The sequence below is a fragment of the Lissotriton vulgaris genome, chromosome 1_1 (assembly GCF_964263255.1).
Source record: "Lissotriton vulgaris chromosome 1_1, aLisVul1.2, whole genome shotgun sequence".
Taxonomy (NCBI): domain Eukaryota; kingdom Metazoa; phylum Chordata; class Amphibia; order Caudata; family Salamandridae; genus Lissotriton; species Lissotriton vulgaris.
Window position 1 is genome coordinate 233,489,298 of NC_141685.1, and position 21,932 is coordinate 233,511,229.

The window sequence follows — 21,932 nt, forward strand, 5'->3', positions numbered from 1 at the left end:
GTGTCAAAAAAAATAAGAGAAAATGAAAATTGAAGTTGTGAGAACTTCATTTTGAGATTGCATAAGAATTCAAATTCCTCTCACATGCTAAAGAATACCTGAACCCTTTTGATTAAACCACTTTAGTTGTTATAATGAGACCATATTTGAAAGCCATCTGTGATTTTTCTGTTCTTACTCTGCAATGACCTTGGCAATGACAAGTTAAAAATAAAATGTATGCACATTTTATAATGGAGAATGCGGGCATCGATCCCGCTACCTCTCGCATGCTAAGCGAGCGCTCTACCATTTGAGCTAATTCCCCTGTGTGTTTAATTTGCATAACATGGAAAAAGTAACGTTACTGCCTTCCACACATTATTTGAAGTCCAATTGCCCATAACAGTGTTAAGTTCACTCCTAACTTATGCCTTACCTCCACTTTTGGGATGTTTTACAGTTCAGGTTGGCCTGTTTACTACTCGAATATGAGTGATATTGCGGTGTATTCATCTAGACTCATACCCTAGCTAATCTTGAAGTTAAATTTCCCACCAATGAGAAACCAAGGGAGATACCATTTCTGATATTTATTGCATGTCTAATGCAAGAATATTCACCAGATTATGAGAGTCAATGCAATAATCCAGCAAAAATTACTCATTTTCACCCAACGTGGGGCTCGAACCCACAACCCTGAGATTAAGAGTCTCATGCTCTACCGACTGAGCTAGCCGGGCTCCCTCCTTAAGACAGTATGCGTACCAATCCCTTTTTGTGAAAAAAATCAAATCCTGGATATTCCTCTACTCTTATTTTGCAAGGAAAGCCAGATTTATACATCCTTCAGAGGACAGAGTGTCAAAAAAATAAGAGAAAATGAAAACGGAAGTTGTGAGAACTTCATTTTGAGATTGCATAAGAATTCAAATTCCTCTCACATGCTAAAGAATACCTGAACTCTTTTGATTAAACCACTTTAGTTGTTATAATGAGACCATATTTGAAAGCCATCTGTGATTTTTCTGTTCTTACTCTGCAATGACCTTGGCAATGACAAGTTAAAAATAAAATGTATGCAAATTTTATAATGGAGAACGCGGGCATCGATCCCGCTACCTCTCGCATGCTAAGCGAGCGCTCTACCATTTGAGCTAATTCCCCTGTGTGTTTTCTCTGCATAACATGGGAGTTATTGCATGTCTAATGCAAGATTAATCTCCATATTATGAGAGTCAATGCAATATTCAGGCAAAAATTACTCGTTTTCGCCCAACGTGGGGCTCAAACCCACGACCCTGAGATTAAGAGTCTCATGCTCTACCGACTGAGCTAGCCGGGTTCCCTCCTTAAGACAGTATGCAGACCAATCCCTTTTTGTGAAGAAAATCAAATCCTGGACATTCCTCTACTCTTGTTTTGCAAGGAAAGCCAGTTTATACATCCTTCAGAGGACAGAGTGTCAAAAAAAATAAGAGAAAATGAAAATTGAAGTTGTGAGAACTTCATTTTGAGATTGCATAAGAATTCAAATTCCTCTCACATGCTAAAGAATACCTGAACCCTTTTGATTAAACCACTTTAGTTGTTATAATGAGACCATATTTGAAAGCCATCTGTGATTTTTCTGTTCTTACTCTGCAATGACCTTGGCAATGACAAGTTAAAAATAAAATGTATGCACATTTTATAATGGAGAATGCGGGCATCGATCCCGCTACCTCTCGCATGCTAAGCGAGCGCTCTACCATTTGAGCTAATTCCCCTGTGTGTTTAATTTGCATAACATGAAAAAAGTAACGTTACTGCCTTCCACACATTATTTGAAGTCCAATTGCCCATAACAGTGTTAAGTTCACTCCTAACTTATGCCTTACCTCCACTTATGGGATGTTTTACAGTTCAGGTTGGCCTGTTTACTACTCGAATATGAGTGATATTGCGGTGTATTCATCTAGACTCATACCCTAGCTAATCTTGAAGTTAAATTTCCCACCAATGAGAAACCAAGGGAGATACCATTTCTGATATTTATTGCATGTCTAATGCAAGAATATTCACCAGATTATGAGAGTCAATGCAATAATCCAGCAAAAATTACTCATTTTCACCCAACGTGGGGCTCGAACCCACAACCCTGAGATTAAGAGTCTCATGCTCTACCGACTGAGCTAGCCGGGCTCCCACTTCAAGATGGTATGCAGACTAATCATTTTTTATGAAGGAAATCCATTCCTGTACAATTTTTGGGAGTTATTGCAGGTCTAATGCAAGATTAATCTCCATATTATGAGAGTCAATGCAATATTCAGGCAAAAATTACTCTTTTTCACCCAACGTGGGGCTCAAACCCACGACCCTGAGATTAAGAGTCTCATGCTCTACCGACTGAGCTAGCCGGGCTCCCTCCTTAAGACAGTATGCGGACCAATCCCTTTTTGTGAAAAAAATCAAATCCTGGATATTCCTCTACTCTTGTTTTGCAAGGAAAGCCAGATTTATACATCCTTCAGAGGACAGAGTGTCAAAAAAATAAGAGAAAATGAAAACGGAAGTTGTGAGAACTTCATTTTGAGATTGCATAAGAATTCAAATTCCTCTCACATGCTAAAGAATACCTGAACCCTTTTGATTAAACCACTTTAGTTGTTATAATGAGACCATATTTGAAAGCCATCCGTGATTTTTCTGTTCTTACTCTGCAATGACCTTGGCAATGACAAGTTAAAAATAAAATGTATGCAAATTTTATAATGGAGAATGCGGGCATCGAGCCCGCTACCTCTCGCATGCTAAGCGAGCGCTTTACTATTTGAGCTAATTCCCCTGTGTGTTAAATCTGCATAACATGAAAAAAGTAACCTCACTGCCTTCCACACTTTATTTGAAGTCCAATTGCCCATAACAGTGTTCAGTTCACTCCTAACTTATGCCTTACCTCCACTTATGGGATGTTTTACAGTTCAGGTTGGCCTGTTTACTACTCGAATATGAGTGATATTGTGGTGTGTTCATCTAGACTCATACCCTACCTAATCTTGAAGTTAAATTTCCCACCAATGAGAAACCAAGGGAGATACCATTTTTGATAGTTATTGCCTGTCTAATGCAAGAATAATCACCAGATTATGAGAGTCCAGCAAAAATTACTCATTTTCGCCCAACATGGGGCTCGAACCCACGACCCTGAGATTAAGAAGCTCATGCTCTACCGACTGAGCTAGCCGGGCTCCCACTTCAAGATGGTATGCAGACTAATCATTTTTTGTGTAGGAAATCCATTCCTGGACAATTTTTGGGAGTTATTGCAGGTCTAATGCAAGATTAATCTCCATATTATGAGAGTCAATGCAATATTCAGGCAAAAATTACTCGTTTTCGCCCAACGTGGGGCTTGAACCCACGACCCTGAGATTAAGAGTCTCATGCTCTACCAACTGAGCTAGCCGGGTTCCCTCCTTCAGACAGTATGCAGACCAATCCCTTTATGTGAAGAAAATCAAATCCTGGATATTCCTCTACTCTTGTTTTGAAAGGAAAGCCAGATTTATACATCCTTCAGAGGACAGAGTGTCAAAAAACATAATAGAAAATGAAAATGGAAGTTGTGAGAACTTCATTTTGAGATTGCATAAGAATTCAAATTCCTCTCACATGCTAAAGAATACCGGAACCCTTTTGATTAAACCACTTTAGTTGTTATAATGAGACCATATTTGAAAGCCATCTGTGATTTTTCTGTTCTTACTCTGCAATGACCTTGGCAATGACAAGTTAAAAATAAAATGTATGCAAATTTTATAATGGAGAATGGGCATCGATCCCGCTACCTCTCACATGCTAAGCGAGCGCTCTACCATTTGAGCTAATTCCCCTGGGTGTTTAATCTGCATAACATGAAAAAAGTAACCTCACTGCCTTCCACACTTTATTTGAAGTCCAATTGCCCATAACAGTGTTCAGTTCACTCCTAACTTATGCCTTACCTCCACTTATGGGATGTTTTACAGTTCAGGTTGGCCTGTTTACTACTCGAATATGAGTGATATTGTGGTGTGTTCATCTAGACTCATACCCTACCTAATCTTGAAGTTAAATTTCCCACCAATGAGAAACCAAGGGAGATACCATTTTTGATAGTTATTGCATGTCTAATGCAAGAATAATCACCGGATTATGAGAGTCCAGCAAAAATTACTCATTTTTGCCCAACGTGGGGCTCGAACCCACGACCCTGAGATTAAGAGTCCCATGCTCTACCGACTGAGCTAGCCTGGCTCCCTCCTTAAGACAGTATGCAGACCAATCCCTTTTTGTGAAGAAAATCAAATCCTGGATATTCCTCTACTCTTGTTTTGCAAGGAAAGCCAGATTTATACATCCTTCAGAGGACAGAGTGTCAAAAAAAATAAGAGAAAATGAAAACGGAAGTTGTGAGAACTTCATTTTGAGATTGCATAAGAATTCAAATTCCTCTCACATGCTAAAGAATACCTGAACCCTTTTGATTAAACCACTTTAGTTGTTATAATGAGACCATATTTGAAAGTCATCTGTGATTTTTCTGTTCTAACTCTGCAATGACCTTGGCAATGACAAGTTAAAAATAAAATGTATGCAAATTTTATAATGGAGAATGCGGGCATCGATCCCGCTACCTCTCGCATGCTAAGCGAGCGCTCTAGCATTTGAGCTAATTCCCCTGTGTGTTTTCTCTGCATAACATGAAAAAAGTAACCTCACTGCCTTCCACACTTTATTTGAAGTCCAATTGCCCATAACAGTGTTCAGTTCACTCCTAACTTATGCCTTACCTCCACTTATGGGATGTTTTACAGTTCAGGTTGGCCTGTTTACTACTCGAATATGAGTGATATTGTGGTGTGTTCATCTAGACTCATACCCTACCTAATCTTGAAGTTAAATTTCCCACCAATGAGAAACCAAGGGAGATACCATTTTTGATAGTTTTTGCATGTCTAATGCAAGAATAATCACCAGATTATGAGAGTCCAGCAAAAATTACTCGTTTTTGCCCAACGTGGGGCTCGAACCCACGACCCTGAGATTAAGAGCCTCATGCTCTACCGACTGAGCTAGCCGGGCTCCCTCCTTAAGACAGTATGCAGACCAATCCCTTTTTGTGAAAAAAATCAAATCCTGGATATTCCTCTACTCTTGTTTTGCAAGGAAAGCCAGATTTATACATGCTTCAGAGGACAGAGTGTCAAAAAAATAAGAGAAAATGAAAACGGAAGTTGTGAGAACTTCATTTTGAGATTGCATATGAATTCAAATTCCTCTCACATGCTAAAGAATACCTGAACCCTTTTGATTAAACCACTTTAGTTGTTATAATGAGACCATATTTGAAAGCCATCTGTGATTTTTCTGTTCTTACTCTGCAATGACCTTGGCAATGACAGGTTAAAAATAAAATGTATGCAAATTTTATAATGGAGAATGCGGGCATCGATCCCGCTACCTCTCGCATGCTAAGCAAGCGCTCTACCATTTGAGCTAATTCCCCTGTGTGTTTAATCTGCATAACATGAAAAAAGTAACCTCACTGCCTTCCACACTTTATTTGAAGTCCAATTGCCCATAACAGTGTTCAGTTCACTCCTAACATGCCTTACCTCCACTTATGGGATGTTTTACAGTTCAGGTTGGCCTGTTTACTACTCGAATATGAGTGATATTGTGGTGTGTTCATCTAGACTCATACCCTACCTAATCTTGAAGTTAAATTTCCCACCAATGAGAAACCAAGGGAGATACCATTTTTGATAGTTATTGCATGTCTAATGCAAGAATAATCACCAGATTATGAGAGTCCAGCAAAAATTACTCATTTTCAACCAACGTGGGGCTCGAACCCACGACCCTGAGATTAAGAGTCTCATGCTCTACCGACTGAGCTAGCCGGGCTCCCACTTCAAGATGGTATGCAGACTAATAATTTTTTATGAAGGAAATCCATTCCTGTACAATTTTTGGGAGTTATTGCAGTTCTAATGCAAGATTAATCTCCATATTATGAGAGTCAATGCAATATTAAGGCAAAAATTACTCTTTTTCACCCAACGTGGGGCTCAAACCCACGACCCTGAGATTAAGAGTCTCATGCTCTACCGACTGAGCTAGCCGGGCTCCCTCCTTAAGACAGTATGCGTACCAATCCCTTTTTGTGAAAAAAATCAAATCCTGGATATTCCTCTACTCTTATTTTGCAAGGAAAGCCAGATTTATACATCCTTCAGAGGACAGAGTGTCAAAAAAATAAGAGAAAATGAAAACGGAAGTTGTGAGAACTTCATTTTGAGATTGCATAAGAATTCAAATTCCTCTCACATGCTAAAGAATACCTGAACTCTTTTGATTAAACCACTTTAGTTGTTATAATGAGACCATATTTGAAAGCCATCTGTGATTTTTCTGTTCTTACTCTGCAATGACCTTGGCAATGACAAGTTAAAAATAAAATGTATGCAAATTTTATAATGGAGAATGCGGGCATCGATCCCGCTACCTCTCGCATGCTAAGCGAGCGCTCTACCATTTGAGCTAATTCCCCTGTGTGTTTTCTCTGCATAACATGGGAGTTATTGCATGTCTAATGCAAGATTAATCTCCATATTATGAGAGTCAATGCAATATTCAGGCAAAAATTACTCGTTTTCGCCCAACGTGGGGCTCAAACCCACGACCCTGAGATTAAGAGTCTCATGCTCTACCGACTGAGCTAGCCGGGTTCCCTCCTTAAGACAGTATGCAGACCAATCCCTTTTTGTGAAGAAAATCAAATCCTGGACATTCCTCTACTCTTGTTTTGCAAGGAAAGCCAGTTTATACATCCTTCAGAGGACAGAGTGTCAAAAAAAATAAGAGAAAATGAAAATTGAAGTTGTGAGAACTTCATTTTGAGATTGCATAAGAATTCAAATTCCTCTCACATGCTAAAGAATACCTGAACCCTTTTGATTAAACCACTTTAGTTGTTATAATGAGACCATATTTGAAAGCCATCTGTGATTTTTCTGTTCTTACTCTGCAATGACCTTGGCAATGACAAGTTAAAAATAAAATGTATGCACATTTTATAATGGAGAATGCGGGCATCGATCCCGCTACCTCTCGCATGCTAAGCGAGCGCTCTACCATTTGAGCTAATTCCCCTGTGTGTTTAATTTGCATAACATGGAAAAAGTAACGTTACTGCCTTCCACACATTATTTGAAGTCCAATTGCCCATAACAGTGTTAAGTTCACTCCTAACTTATGCCTTACCTCCACTTTTGGGATGTTTTACAGTTCAGGTTGGCCTGTTTACTACTCGAATATGAGTGATATTGCGGTGTATTCATCTAGACTCATACCCTAGCTAATCTTGAAGTTAAATTTCCCACCAATGAGAAACCAAGGGAGATACCATTTCTGATATTTATTGCATGTCTAATGCAAGAATATTCACCAGATTATGAGAGTCAATGCAATAATCCAGCAAAAATTACTCATTTTCACCCAACGTGGGGCTCGAACCCACAACCCTGAGATTAAGAGTCTCATGCTCTACCGACTGAGCTAGCCGGGCTCCCTCCTTAAGACAGTATGCGTACCAATCCCTTTTTGTGAAAAAAATCAAATCCTGGATATTCCTCTACTCTTATTTTGCAAGGAAAGCCAGATTTATACATCCTTCAGAGGACAGAGTGTCAAAAAAATAAGAGAAAATGAAAACGGAAGTTGTGAGAACTTCATTTTGAGATTGCATAAGAATTCAAATTCCTCTCACATGCTAAAGAATACCTGAACTCTTTTGATTAAACCACTTTAGTTGTTATAATGAGACCATATTTGAAAGCCATCTGTGATTTTTCTGTTCTTACTCTGCAATGACCTTGGCAATGACAAGTTAAAAATAAAATGTATGCAAATTTTATAATGGAGAACGCGGGCATCGATCCCGCTACCTCTCGCATGCTAAGCGAGCGCTCTACCATTTGAGCTAATTCCCCTGTGTGTTTTCTCTGCATAACATGGGAGTTATTGCATGTCTAATGCAAGATTAATCTCCATATTATGAGAGTCAATGCAATATTCAGGCAAAAATTACTCGTTTTCGCCCAACGTGGGGCTCAAACCCACGACCCTGAGATTAAGAGTCTCATGCTCTACCGACTGAGCTAGCCGGGTTCCCTCCTTAAGACAGTATGCAGACCAATCCCTTTTTGTGAAGAAAATCAAATCCTGGACATTCCTCTACTCTTGTTTTGCAAGGAAAGCCAGTTTATACATCCTTCAGAGGACAGAGTGTCAAAAAAAATAAGAGAAAATGAAAATTGAAGTTGTGAGAACTTCATTTTGAGATTGCATAAGAATTCAAATTCCTCTCACATGCTAAAGAATACCTGAACCCTTTTGATTAAACCACTTTAGTTGTTATAATGAGACCATATTTGAAAGCCATCTGTGATTTTTCTGTTCTTACTCTGCAATGACCTTGGCAATGACAAGTTAAAAATAAAATGTATGCACATTTTATAATGGAGAATGCGGGCATCGATCCCACTACCTCTCGCATGCTAAGCGAGCGCTCTACCATTTGAGCTAATTCCCCTGTGTGTTTAATTTGCATAACATGAAAAAAGTAACGTTACTGCCTTCCACACATTATTTGAAGTCCAATTGCCCATAACAGTGTTAAGTTCACTCCTAACTTATGCCTTACCTCCACTTATGGGATGTTTTACAGTTCAGGTTGGCCTGTTTACTACTCGAATATGAGTGATATTGCGGTGTATTCATCTAGACTCATACCCTAGCTAATCTTGAAGTTAAATTTCCCACCAATGAGAAACCAAGGGAGATACCATTTCTGATATTTATTGCATGTCTAATGCAAGAATATTCACCAGATTATGAGAGTCAATGCAATAATCCAGCAAAAATTACTCATTTTCACCCAACGTGGGGCTCGAACCCACAACCCTGAGATTAAGAGTCTCATGCTCTACCGACTGAGCTAGCCGGGCTCCCACTTCAAGATGGTATGCAGACTAATCATTTTTTATGAAGGAAATCCATTCCTGTACAATTTTTGGGAGTTATTGCAGGTCTAATGCAAGATTAATCTCCATATTATGAGAGTCAATGCAATATTCAGGCAAAAATTACTCTTTTTCACCCAACGTGGGGCTCAAACCCACGACCCTGAGATTAAGAGTCTCATGCTCTACCGACTGAGCTAGCCGGGCTCCCTCCTTAAGACAGTATGCGGACCAATCCCTTTTTGTGAAAAAAATCAAATCCTGGATATTCCTCTACTCTTGTTTTGCAAGGAAAGCCAGATTTATACATCCTTCAGAGGACAGAGTGTCAAAAAAATAAGAGAAAATGAAAACGGAAGTTGTGAGAACTTCATTTTGAGATTGCATAAGAATTCAAATTCCTCTCACATGCTAAAGAATACCTGAACCCTTTTGATTAAACCACTTTAGTTGTTATAATGAGACCATATTTGAAAGCCATCCGTGATTTTTCTGTTCTTACTCTGCAATGACCTTGGCAATGACAAGTTAAAAATAAAATGTATGCAAATTTTATAATGGAGAATGCGGGCATCGAGCCCGCTACCTCTCGCATGCTAAGCGAGCGCTTTACTATTTGAGCTAATTCCCCTGTGTGTTAAATCTGCATAACATGAAAAAAGTAACCTCACTGCCTTCCACACTTTATTTGAAGTCCAATTGCCCATAACAGTGTTCAGTTCACTCCTAACTTATGCCTTACCTCCACTTATGGGATGTTTTACAGTTCAGGTTGGCCTGTTTACTACTCGAATATGAGTGATATTGTGGTGTGTTCATCTAGACTCATACCCTACCTAATCTTGAAGTTAAATTTCCCACCAATGAGAAACCAAGGGAGATACCATTTTTGATAGTTATTGCCTGTCTAATGCAAGAATAATCACCAGATTATGAGAGTCCAGCAAAAATTACTCATTTTCGCCCAACATGGGGCTCGAACCCACGACCCTGAGATTAAGAAGCTCATGCTCTACCGACTGAGCTAGCCGGGCTCCCACTTCAAGATGGTATGCAGACTAATCATTTTTTGTGTAGGAAATCCATTCCTGGACAATTTTTGGGAGTTATTGCAGGTCTAATGCAAGATTAATCTCCATATTATGAGAGTCAATGCAATATTCAGGCAAAAATTACTCGTTTTCGCCCAACGTGGGGCTTGAACCCACGACCCTGAGATTAAGAGTCTCATGCTCTACCAACTGAGCTAGCCGGGTTCCCTCCTTCAGACAGTATGCAGACCAATCCCTTTATGTGAAGAAAATCAAATCCTGGATATTCCTCTACTCTTGTTTTGAAAGGAAAGCCAGATTTATACATCCTTCAGAGGACAGAGTGTCAAAAAACATAATAGAAAATGAAAATGGAAGTTGTGAGAACTTCATTTTGAGATTGCATAAGAATTCAAATTCCTCTCACATGCTAAAGAATACCGGAACCCTTTTGATTAAACCACTTTAGTTGTTATAATGAGACCATATTTGAAAGCCATCTGTGATTTTTCTGTTCTTACTCTGCAATGACCTTGGCAATGACAAGTTAAAAATAAAATGTATGCAAATTTTATAATGGAGAATGGGCATCGATCCCGCTACCTCTCACATGCTAAGCGAGCGCTCTACCATTTGAGCTAATTCCCCTGGGTGTTTAATCTGCATAACATGAAAAAAGTAACCTCACTGCCTTCCACACTTTATTTGAAGTCCAATTGCCCATAACAGTGTTCAGTTCACTCCTAACTTATGCCTTACCTCCACTTATGGGATGTTTTACAGTTCAGGTTGGCCTGTTTACTACTCGAATATGAGTGATATTGTGGTGTGTTCATCTAGACTCATACCCTACCTAATCTTGAAGTTAAATTTCCCACCAATGAGAAACCAAGGGAGATACCATTTTTGATAGTTATTGCATGTCTAATGCAAGAATAATCACCGGATTATGAGAGTCCAGCAAAAATTACTCATTTTTGCCCAACGTGGGGCTCGAACCCACGACCCTGAGATTAAGAGTCCCATGCTCTACCGACTGAGCTAGCCTGGCTCCCTCCTTAAGACAGTATGCAGACCAATCCCTTTTTGTGAAGAAAATCAAATCCTGGATATTCCTCTACTCTTGTTTTGCAAGGAAAGCCAGATTTATACATCCTTCAGAGGACAGAGTGTCAAAAAAAATAAGAGAAAATGAAAACGGAAGTTGTGAGAACTTCATTTTGAGATTGCATATGAATTCAAATTCCTCTCACATGCTAAAGAATACCTGAACCCTTTTGATTAAACCACTTTAGTTGTTATAATGAGACCATATTTGAAAGCCATCTGTGATTTTTCTGTTCTTACTCTGCAATGACCTTGGCAATGACAAGTTAAAAATAAAATGTATGCAAATTTTATAATGGAGAATGCGGGCATCGATCCCGCTACCTCTTGCATGCTAAGCAAGCGCTCTACCATTTGAGCTAATTCCCCTGTGTGTTTAATCTGCATAACATGAAAAAAGTAACCTCACTGCCTTCCACACTTTATTTGAAGTCCAATTGCCCATAACAGTGTTCAGTTCACTCCTAACTTATGCCTTACCTCCACTTATGGGATGTTTTACAGTTCAGGTTGGCCTGTTTACTACTCGAATATGAGTGATATTGTGGTGTGTTCATCTAGACTCATACCCTACCTAATCTTGAAGTTAAATTTACCACCAATGAGAAACCAAGGGAGATACCATTTTTGATAGTTATTGCATGTCTAATGCAAGAATAATCACCAGATTATGAGAGTCCAGCAAAAATTACTCATTTTCACCCAACGTGGGGCTCGAACCCACGACCCTGAGATTAAGAGTCTCATGCTCTACCGACTGAGCTAGCCGGGCTCCCACTTCAAGATGGTATGCAGACTAATAATTTTTTATGAAGGAAATCCATTCCTGTACAATTTTTGGGAGTTATTGCAGTTCTAATGCAAGATTAATCTCCATATTATGAGAGTCAATGCAATATTCAGGCAAAAATTACTCTTTTTCACCCAACGTGGGGCTCAAACCCACGACACTGAGATTAAGAGTCTCATGCTCTACCGACTGAGCTAGCCGGGCTCCCTCCTTAAGACAGTATGCGTACCAATCCCTTTTTGTGAAAAAAATCAAATCCTGGATATTTCTCTACTCTTATTTTGCAAGGAAAGCCAGATTTATACATCCTTCAGAGGACAGAGTGTCAAAAAAATAAGAGAAAATGAAAACGGAAGTTGTGAGAACTTCATTTTGAGATTGCATAAGAATTCAAATTCCTCTCACATGCTAAAGAATACCTGAACCCTTTTGATTAAACCACTTTAGTTGTTATAATGAGACCATATTTGAAAGCCATCTGTGATTTTTCTGTTCTTACTCTGCAATGACCTTGGCAATGACAAGTTAAAAATAAAATGTATGCAAATTTTATAATGGAGAATGCGGGCATCGATCCCGCTACCTCTCGCATGCTAAGCGAGCGCTCTACCATTTGAGCTAATTCCCCTGTGTGTTTAATCTGCATAACATGAAAAAAGTAACCTCACTGCCTTCCACACTTTATTTGAAGTCCAATTGCCCATAACAGTGTTCAGTTCACTCCTAACTTATGCCTTACCTCCACTTATGGGATGTTTTACAGTTCAGGTTGGCCTGTTTACTACTCGAATATGAGTGATATTGTGGTGTGTTCATCTAGACTCATACCCTACCTAATCTTGAAGTTAAATTTCCCACCAATGAGAAACCAAGGGAGATACCATTTTTGATAGTTTTTGCATGTCTAATGCAAGAATAATCACCAGATTATGAGAGTCCAGCAAAAATTACTCGCTTTCGCCCAACGTGGGGCTCGAACCCACGACCCTGAGATTAAGAGCCTCATGCTCTACCGACTGAGCTAGCCGGGCTCCCTCCTTAAGACAGTATGCAGACCAATCCCTTTTTGTGAAAAAAATCAAATCCTGGATATTCCTCTACTCTTGTTTTGCAAGGAAAGCCAGATTTATACATCCTTCAGAGGACAGAGTGTCAAAAAAATAAGAGAAAATGAAAACGGAAGTTGTGAGAACTTCATTTTGAGATTGCATAAGAATTCAAATTCCTCTCACATGCTAAAGAATACCTGAACCCTTTTGATTAAACCACTTTAGTTGTTATAATGAGACCATATTTGAAAGCCATCTGTGATTTTTCTGTTCTTACTCTGCAATGACCTTGGCAATGACAAGTTAAAAATAAAATGTATGCAAATTTTATAATGGAGAATGCGGGCATCAATCCCCCTACCTCTCGCATGCTAAGCGAGCGCTCTACCATTTGAGCTAATTCCCCTGTGTGTTTTCTCTGCATAACATGAAAAAAGTAACCTCACTGCCTTCCACACTTTATTTGAAGTCCAATTGCCCATAACAGTGTTCAGTTCACTCCTAACTTATGCCTTACCTCCACTTATGGGATGTTTTACAGTTCAGGTTGGCCTGTTTACTACTCGAATATGAGTGATATTGTGGTGTGTTCATCTAGACTCATACCCTACCTAATCTTGAAGTTAAATTTCCCACCAATGAGAAACCAAGGGAGATACCATTTTTGATAGTTATTGCCTGTCTAATGCAAGAATAATCACCAGATTATGAGAGTCCAGCAAAAATTACTCATTTTCGCCCAACGTGGGGCTCGAACCCACGACCCTGAGATTAAGAAGCTCATGCTCTACCGACTGAGCTAGCCGGGCTCCCACTTCAAGATGGTATGCAGACTAATCATTTTTTGTGTAGGAAATCCATTCCTGGACAATTTTTGGGAGTTATTGCAGGTCTAATGCAAGATTAATCTCCATATTATGAGAGTCAATGCAATATTCAGGCAAAAATTACTCGTTTTCGCCCAACGTGGGGCTTGAACCCACGACCCTGAGATTAAGAGTCTCATGCTCTACCAACTGAGCTAGCCGGGTTCCCTCCTTCAGACAGTATGCAGACCAATCCCTTTATGTGAAGAAAATCAAATCCTGGATATTCCTCTACTCTTGTTTTGAAAGGAAAGCCAGATTTATACATCCTTCAGAGGACAGAGTGTCAAAAAACATAATAGAAAATGAAAATGGAAGTTGTGAGAACTTCATTTTGAGATTGCATAAGAATTCAAATTCCTCTCACATGCTAAAGAATACCGGAACCCTTTTGATTAAACCACTTTAGTTGTTATAATGAGACCATATTTGAAAGCCATCTGTGATTTTTCTGTTCTTACTCTGCAATGACCTTGGCAATGACAAGTTAAAAATAAAATGTATGCAAATTTTATAATGGAGAATGGGCATCGATCCCGCTACCTCTCACATGCTAAGCGAGCGCTCTACCATTTGAGCTAATTCCCCTGTGTGTTTAATCTGCATAACATGAAAAAAGTAACCTCACTGCCTTCCACACTTTATTTGAAGTCCAATTGCCCATAACAGTGTTCAGTTCACTCCTAACTTATGCCTTACCTCCACTTATGGGATGTTTTACAGTTCAGGTTGGCCTGTTTACTACTCGAATATGAGTGATATTGTGGTGTGTTCATCTAGACTCATACCCTACCTAATCTTGAAGTTAAATTTCCCACCAATGAGAAACCAAGGGAGATACCATTTTTGATAGTTATTGCATGTCTAATGCAAGAATAATCACCAGATTATGAGAGTCCAGCAAAAATTGCTCGTTTTCGCCCAACGTGGGGCTCGAACCCACGACCCTGAGATTAAGAGTCTCATGCTCTACCGACTGAGCTAGCCTGGCTCCCTCCTTAAGACAGTATGCAGACCAATCCCTTTTTGTGAAGAAAATCAAATCCTGGATATTCCTCTACTCTTGTTTTGCAAGGAAAGCCAGTTTATACATCCTTCAGAGGACAGAGTGTCAAAAAAAATAAGAGAAAATGAAAATGGAAGTTGTGAGAACTTCATTTTGAGATTGCATAAGAATTCAAATTCCTCTCACATGCTAAAGAATACCTGAACCCTTTTGATTAAACCACTTTAGTTGTTATAATGAGACCATTTTTGAAAGCCATCTGTGATTTTTCTGTTCTTACTCTGCAATGACCTTGGCAATGACAAGTTAAAAATAAAATGTATGCAAATTTTATAATGGAGAATGCGGGCATCGATCCGGCTACCTCTCGCATACTAAGCGAGCGCTCTACCATTTGAGCTAATTCCCCTGTGTGTTTAATCTGCATAACATGAAAAAAGTAACCTCACTGCCTTCCACACTTTATTTGAAGTCCAATTGCCCATAACAGTGTTCAGTTCACTCCTAACTTATGCCTTACCTCCACTTATGGGATGTTTTACAGTTCAGGTTGGCCTGTTTACTACTCGAATATGAGTGATATTGTGGTGTGTTCATCTAGACTCATACCCTACCTAATCTTGAAGTTAAATTTCCCACCAATGAGAAACCAAGGGAGATACCATTTTTGATAGTTATTGCATGTCTAATGCAAGAATAATCACCAGATTATGAGAGTCCAGCAAAAATTACTCATTTTCACCCAACGTGGGGCTCGAACCCACGACCCTGAGATTAAGAGTCTCATGCTCTACCGACTGAGCTAGCCGGGCTCCCACTTCAAGATGGTATGCAGACTAATAATTTTTTATGAAGGAAATCCATTCCTGTACAATTTTTGGGAGTTATTGCAGGTCTAATGCAAGATTAATCTCCATATTATGAGAGTCAATGCAATATTCAGGCAAAAATTACTTGTTTTCGCCCAACGTGGGGCTCGAACCCACGACCCTGAGATTAAGAGTCTCATGCTCTACCGACTGAGTTAGCCGGGCTCCCTCCTTAAGACAGTATGCAGACCAATCCCTTTTTGTGAAAAAAATCAAATCCTGGATATTCCTCTACTCTTGTTTTGCAAGGAAAGCCAGATTTATACATCCTTCAGAGGACAGAGTGTCAAAAAAAATAAGAGAAAATGAAAACGGAAGTTGTGAGAACTTCATTTTGAGATTGCATAAGAATTCAAATTCCTCTCACATGCTAAAGAATACCTGAACCCTTTTGATTAAACCACTTTAGTTGTTATAATGAGACCATATTTGAAAGCCATCTGTGATTTTTCTGTTCTTACTCTGCAATGACCTTGGCAATGACAAGTTAAAAATAAAATGTATGCAAATTTTATAATGGAGAATGCGGGCATCGATCCCGCTATCTCTCGCATACTAAGCGAGCGCTCTACCATTTGAGCTAATTCCCCTGTGTGTTTAATCTGCATAACATGAAAAAAGTAACCTCACTGCCTTCCACACTTTATTTGAAGTCCAATTGCCCATAACAGTGTTCAGTTCACTCCTAACTTATGCCTTACCTCCACTTATGGGATGTTTTACAGTTCAGGTTGGCCTGTTTACTACTCGAATATGAGTGATATTGTGGTGTGTTCATCTAGACTCATACCTACCTAATCTTGAAGTTAAATTTCCCACCAATGAGAAACCAAGGGAGATACCATTTTTGATAGTTATTGCATGTCTAATGCAAGAATAATCACCAGATTATGAGAGTCCAGCAAAAATTACTCATTTTCGCCCAACGTGGGGCTCGAACCTACAACCCTGAGATTAAGAGTCTCATGCTCTACCGACTGAGCTAGCCGGGCTCCCGCTTCAAGATGGTATGCAGACTAATAATTTTTTATGAAGGAAATCCATTCCTGGACAATTTTTGGGAGTTATTGCAGGTCTAATGCAAGATTAATCTCCATATTATGAGAGTCAATGCAATATTCAGGCAAAAATTACTCGTTTTCGCCCAAAGTGGGGATCGAACCCACAACCCTGAGATTAAGAGTCTCATGCTTTACCGACTGAGCTAGCCGGGCATCGATCCCGCTACCTCTTGCATGCTAAGCGAGCGCTCTACCATTTGAGATAATTCCCCTGTGTGTTTAATCTGCATAACATGAAAAAGTAACCTCACTGACTTCCAAACTTTATTTGAAGTCCAATTGCCCATAACAGTGTTCAGTTCACTCCTAACTTATGCCTTACCTCCACTTATGGGATGTTTTACAGTTCAGGTTGGCCTGTTTACTACTCGAATATGAGTGATATTGTGGTGTGTTCATCTAGACTCATACCCTACCCAATCTTGAAGTTAAATTTCCCACCAATGAGAAACCAAGGGAGATACCATTTTTGATAGTTATTGCATGTCTAATGCAAGAATAATCACCAGATTATGAGAGTCCAGCAAAAATTACTCATTTTCGCCCAACGTGGGGCTCGAACCCACGACCCTGAGATTAAGAGTCTCATGCTCTACCGACTGAGCTAGCCGAGCTCCCACTTCAAGATGGTATGCAGACTAATCATTTTTTATGAAGGAAATCCATTCCTGGACAATTTCTGGGAGTTATTGCATGTCTAATGCAAGATTAATCTCCATATTATGAGAGTCAATGCAAAATTCAGGCAAAAATTACTCGTTTTCGCCCAACGTGGGGCTAGAACCCACGACCCTGAGATTAAGAGCCTCAGGCTCTACCGACTGAGCTAGCCGGGCTCCCTCCTTAAGACACTATGCAGACCAATCCCTTTTTGTGAAAAAAATCAAATCCTGGATATTCCTCTACTCTTGTTTTGCAAGGAAAGCCAGATTTATACATCCTTCAGAGGACAGAGTGTCAAAAAAATAAGAGAAAATGAAAACGGAAGTTGTGAGAACTTCATTTTGAGATTGCATAAGAATTCAAATTCCTCTCACATGCTAAAGAATACCTGAACCCTTTTGATTAAACCACTTTAGTTGTTATAATGAGACCATATTTGAAAGCCATCTGTGATTTTTCTGTTCTTACTCTGCAATGACCTTGGCAATGACAAGTTAAAAATAAAATGTATGCAAATTTTATAATGGAGAATGCGGGCATCGATCCCGCTACCTCTCGCATGCTAAGCGAGCGCTCTACCATTTGAGCTAATTCCCCTGTGTGTTTTCTCTGCATAACATGAAAAAAGTAACCTCACTGCCTTCCACACTTTATTTGAAGTCCAATTGCCCATAACAGTGTTCAGTTCACTCCTAACTTATGCCTTACCTCCACTTATGGGATGTTTTACAGTTCAGGTTGGCCTGTTTACTACTCGAATATGAGTGATATTGTGGTGTGTTCATCTAGACTCATACCCTACCTAATCTTGAAGTTAAATTTCCCACCAATGAGAAACCAAGGGAGATACCATTTTTGATAGTTATTGCCTGTCTAATGCAAGAATAATCACCAGATTATGAGAGTCCAGCAAAAATTATTCATTTTCGCCCAACGTGGGGCTCGAACCCATGACCCTGAGATTAAGAAGCTCATGCTCTACCGACTGAGCTAGCCGGGCTCCCACTTCAAGATGGTATGCAGACTAATCATTTTTTGTGTAGGAAATCCATTCCTGGACAATTTTTGGGAGTTATTGCAGGTCTAATGCAAGATTAATCTCCATATTATGAGAGTCAATGCAATATTCAGGCAAAAATTACTCGTTTTCGCCCAACGTGGGGCTTGAACCCACGACCCTGAGATTAAGAGTCTCATGCTCTACCAACTCAGCTAGCCGGGTTCCCTCCTTCAGACAGTATGCAGACCAATCCCTTTATGTGAAGAAAATCAAATCCTGGATATTCCTCTACTCTTGTTTTGAAAGGAAAGCCAGATTTATACATCCTTCAGAGGACAGAGTGTCAAAAAACATAATAGAAAATGAAAATGGAAGTTGTGAGAACTTCATTTTGAGATTGCATAAGAATTCAAATTCCTCTCACATGCTAAAGAATACCGGAACCCTTTTGATTAAACCACTTTAGTTGTTATAATGAGACCATATTTGAAAGCCATCTGTGATTTTTCTGTTCTTACTCTGCAATGACCTTGGCAATGACAAGTTAAAAATAAAATGTATGCAAATTTTATAATGGAGAATGGGCATCGATCCCGCTACCTCTCACATGCTAAGCGAGCGCTCTACCATTTGAGCTAATTCCCCTGGGTGTTTAATCTGCATAACATGAAAAAAGTAACCTCACTGCCTTCCACACTTTATTTGAAGTCCAATTGTCCATAACAGTGTTCAGTTCACTCCTAACTTATGCCTTACCTCCACTTATGGGATGTTTTACAGTTCAGGTTGGCCTGTTTACTACTCGAATATGAGTGATATTGTGGTGTGTTCATCTAGACTCATACCCTACCTAATCTTGAAGTTAAATTTCCCACCAATGAGAAACCAAGGGAGATACCATTTTTGATAGTTATTGCATGTCTAATGCAAGAATAATCACCAGATTATGAGAGTCCAGCAAAAATTACTCGTTTTTGCCCAACGTGGGGCTCGAACCCACGACCCTGAGATTAAGAGTCCCATGCTCTACCGACTGAGCTAGCCTGGCTCCCTCCTTAAGACAGTATGCAGACCAATCCCTTTTTGTGAAGAAAATCAAATCCTGGATATTCCTCTACTCTTGTTTTGCAAGGAAAGCCAGATTTATACATCCTTCAGAGGACAGAGTGTCAAAAAAAATAAGAGAAAATGAAAACGGAAGTTGTGAGAACTTCATTTTGAGATTGCATATGAATTCAAATTCCTCTCACATGCTAAAGAATGCCTGAACCCTTTTGATTAAACCACTTTAGTTGTTATAATGAGACCATATTTGAAAGCCATCTGTGATTTTTCTGTTCTTACTCTGCAATGACCTTGGCAATGACAAGTTAAAAATAAAATGTATGCAAATTTTATAATGGAGAATGCGGGCATCGATCCCGCTACCTCTTGCATGCTAAGCAAGCGCTCTACCATTTGAGCTAATTCCCCTGTGTGTTTAATCTGCATAACATGAAAAAAGTAACCTCACTGCCTTCCACACTTTATTTGAAGTCCAATTGCCCATAACAGTGTTCAGTTCACTCCTAACTTATGCCTTACCTCCACTTATGGGATGTTTTACAGTTCAGGTTGGCCTGTTTACTACTCGAATATGAGTGATATTGTGGTGTGTTCATCTAGACTCATACCCTACCTAATCTTGAAGTTAAATTTACCACCAATGAGAAACCAAGGGAGATACCATTTTTGATAGTTATTGCATGTCTAATGCAAGAATAATCACCAGATTATGAGAGTCCAGCAAAAATTACTCATTTTCACCCAACGTGGGGCTCGAACCCATGACCCTGAGATTAAGAGTCTCATGCTCTACCGACTGAGCTAGCCGGGCTCCCACTTCAAGATGGTATGCAGACTAATAATTTTTTATGAAGGAAATCCATTCCTGTACAATTTTTGGGAGTTATTGCAGTTCTAATGCAAGATTAATCTCCATATTATGAGAGTCAATGCAATATTCAGGCAAAAATTACTCTTTTTCACCCAACGTGGGGCTCAAACCCACGACCCTGAGATTAAGAGTCTCATGCTCTACCGACTGAGCTAGCCGGGCTCCCTCCTTAAGACAGTATGCGTACCAATCCCTTTTTGTGAAAAAAATCAAATCCTGGATATTTCTCTACTCTTATTTTGCAAGGAAAGCCAGATTTATACATCCTTCAGAGGACAGAGTGTCAAAAAAATAAGAGAAAATGAAAACGGAAGTTGTGAGAACTTCATTTTGAGATTGCATAAGAATTCAAATTCCTCTCACATGCTAAAGAATACCTGAACCCTTTTGATTAAACCACTTTAGTTGTTATAATGAGACCATATTTGAAAGCCATCTGTGATTTTTCTGTTCTTACTCTGCAATGACCTTGGCAATGACAAGTTAAAAATAAAATGTATGCAAATTTTATAATGGAGAATGCGGGCATCGATCCCGCTACCTCTCGCATGCTAAGCGAGCGCTCTACCATTTGAGCTAATTCCCCTGTGTGTTTAATCTGCATAACATGAAAAAAGTAACCTCACTGCCTTCCACACTTTATTTGAAGTCCAATTGCCCATAACAGTGTTCAGTTCACTCCTAACTTATGCCTTACCTCCACTTATGGGATGTTTTACAGTTCAGGTTGGCCTGTTTACTACTCGAATATGAGTGATATTGTGGTGTGTTCATCTAGACTCATACCCTACCTAATCTTGAAGTTAAATTTCCCACCAATGAGAAACCAAGGGAGATACCATTTTTGATAGTTTTTGCATGTCTAATGCAAGAATAATCACCAGATTATGAGAGTCCAGCAAAAATTACTCGTTTTCGCCCAACGTGGGGCTCGAACCCACGACCCTGAGATTAAGAGCCTCATGCTCTACCGACTGAGCTAGCCGGGCTCCCTCCTTAAGACAGTATGCAGACCAATCACTTTTTGTGAAAAAAATCAAATCCTGGATATTCCTCTACTCTTGTTTTGCAAGGAAAGCCAGATTTATACATCCTTCAGAGGACAGAGTGTCAAAAAAATAAGAGAAAATGAAAACGGAAGTTGTGAGAACTTCATTTTGAGATTGCATAAGAATTCAAATTCCTCTCACATGCTAAAGAATACCTGAACCCTTTTGATTAAACCACTTTAGTTGTTATAATGAGACCATATTTGAAAGCCATCTGTGATTTTTCTGTTCTTACTCTGCAATGACCTTGGCAATGACAAGTTAAAAATAAAATGTATGCAAATTTTATAATGGAGAATGCGGGCATCAATCCCGCTACCTCTCGCATGCTAAGTGAGCGCTCTACCATTTGAGCTAATTCCCCTGTGTGTTTTCTCTGCATAACATGAAAAAAGTAACCTCACTGCCTTCCACACTTTATTTGAAGTCCAATTGCCCATAACAGTGTTCAGTTCACTCCAAACTTATGCCTT

At 39.4% G+C, this 21,932-nt stretch overlaps 9 non-coding genes across 9 annotated transcripts; all 9 read right to left on the minus strand.

Annotated features, from left to right (window-relative positions):
- Positions 1 to 234: 234 nt before the first annotated feature.
- Positions 235 to 307, minus strand: TRNAA-AGC (transfer RNA alanine (anticodon AGC)). The gene has a single exon. It is a non-coding gene; the product is annotated as a tRNA-Ala (tRNA).
- Positions 308 to 1,675: 1,368 nt separating this feature from the next.
- Positions 1,676 to 1,748, minus strand: TRNAA-AGC (transfer RNA alanine (anticodon AGC)). The gene has a single exon. It is a non-coding gene; the product is annotated as a tRNA-Ala (tRNA).
- Positions 1,749 to 6,486: 4,738 nt separating this feature from the next.
- TRNAA-AGC (transfer RNA alanine (anticodon AGC)) lies at positions 6,487 to 6,559 on the minus strand. Its single transcript has one exon. It is a non-coding gene; the product is annotated as a tRNA-Ala (tRNA).
- Positions 6,560 to 7,088: 529 nt separating this feature from the next.
- Positions 7,089 to 7,161, minus strand: TRNAA-AGC (transfer RNA alanine (anticodon AGC)). The gene has a single exon. It is a non-coding gene; the product is annotated as a tRNA-Ala (tRNA).
- Positions 7,162 to 11,466: 4,305 nt separating this feature from the next.
- Positions 11,467 to 11,539, minus strand: TRNAA-AGC (transfer RNA alanine (anticodon AGC)). Its single transcript has one exon. It is a non-coding gene; the product is annotated as a tRNA-Ala (tRNA).
- Positions 11,540 to 12,515: 976 nt separating this feature from the next.
- On the minus strand, positions 12,516 to 12,588 carry TRNAA-AGC (transfer RNA alanine (anticodon AGC)). The gene has a single exon. It is a non-coding gene; the product is annotated as a tRNA-Ala (tRNA).
- A 5,410-nt stretch (positions 12,589 to 17,998) lies between these two features.
- TRNAA-AGC (transfer RNA alanine (anticodon AGC)) lies at positions 17,999 to 18,071 on the minus strand. The gene has a single exon. It is a non-coding gene; the product is annotated as a tRNA-Ala (tRNA).
- A 1,803-nt stretch (positions 18,072 to 19,874) lies between these two features.
- On the minus strand, positions 19,875 to 19,947 carry TRNAA-AGC (transfer RNA alanine (anticodon AGC)). Its single transcript has one exon. It is a non-coding gene; the product is annotated as a tRNA-Ala (tRNA).
- A 976-nt stretch (positions 19,948 to 20,923) lies between these two features.
- TRNAA-AGC (transfer RNA alanine (anticodon AGC)) lies at positions 20,924 to 20,996 on the minus strand. Its single transcript has one exon. It is a non-coding gene; the product is annotated as a tRNA-Ala (tRNA).
- Between the last annotated feature and the right edge of the window lie 936 nt (positions 20,997 to 21,932).